Here is a 779-nt window from a genome sequence, read left to right as displayed (position 1 = left end):
GACGGGGAGAAGGGAGGAAGGAAAGAGACGGGGAGAAGGGAGGAAGGGAAGAGACGGAGAGAAGGGAGGAAGGAAAGAGACGGAGAGAAGGGAGGAAGGAAAGCAGACGGGGAGAAGGGAGGAAAGAAAGCAGACGGGGGTGGGGGGGGGCAGAAAGGAGAGCAGAGAAAGAGGAGGATGCTCCGGAGGGCGGAAGCGGGGAGAGCTCGCTGGAGAGCGTATCTAGAGGCTTCGGGGTGCCGGGACCCTGCGCCCCGGGGCCGCCCGAGCCGGATAAGCCGCATCTCCAAGGGGGAGCAGAGAGCCCCGGCCGGCAGACCTGCCTCCAGTGCAGCTCTCCGCAGGAGATCGTAGCGGAGGGAGGGATCCCCCAAAGGGCATCTCAGAACCCCCTATGGCCTGATGAGGAGGATGAAGACGAAACCTCCAGAACGGGGAGGGGTCTGATCAGGGAGTGTGTGAACAGTGAAGCCCCTTGAGAGGGCAAGTGTTTTCAAAGTTACACTGAATTATGTTCATGTTTCCCATGGCAATGTGCAGTCAGATCTGGATAGGACCACTTAAGGGGACTCACTATTCACAATCCTCAGAAGCTGGCTAGCTCCCTGTATTCAGGGCAAACCATACTATCTCCCTTACTATCCCCACACTAAGGAAAATTAAAAATGAGGTTTCGGCCATCTTTTCATTCCTGTCTGATTATAGTGGGTCTCAGAATCATAGGCACTAGAGAACCCTCATCTGGAAGAAGAAAAAAAAGCTAACTCCACTGTGTAAAT

Source organism: Petaurus breviceps, unplaced genomic scaffold (genome assembly GCF_028583685.1).
Source record: "Petaurus breviceps papuanus isolate PSGF00001 unplaced genomic scaffold, PetGlider_PUasm1.0 90721, whole genome shotgun sequence".
Classification (NCBI taxonomy): Eukaryota; Metazoa; Chordata; class Mammalia; order Diprotodontia; family Petauridae; genus Petaurus; species Petaurus breviceps.
This window is presented reverse-complemented; position numbering follows the sequence as displayed.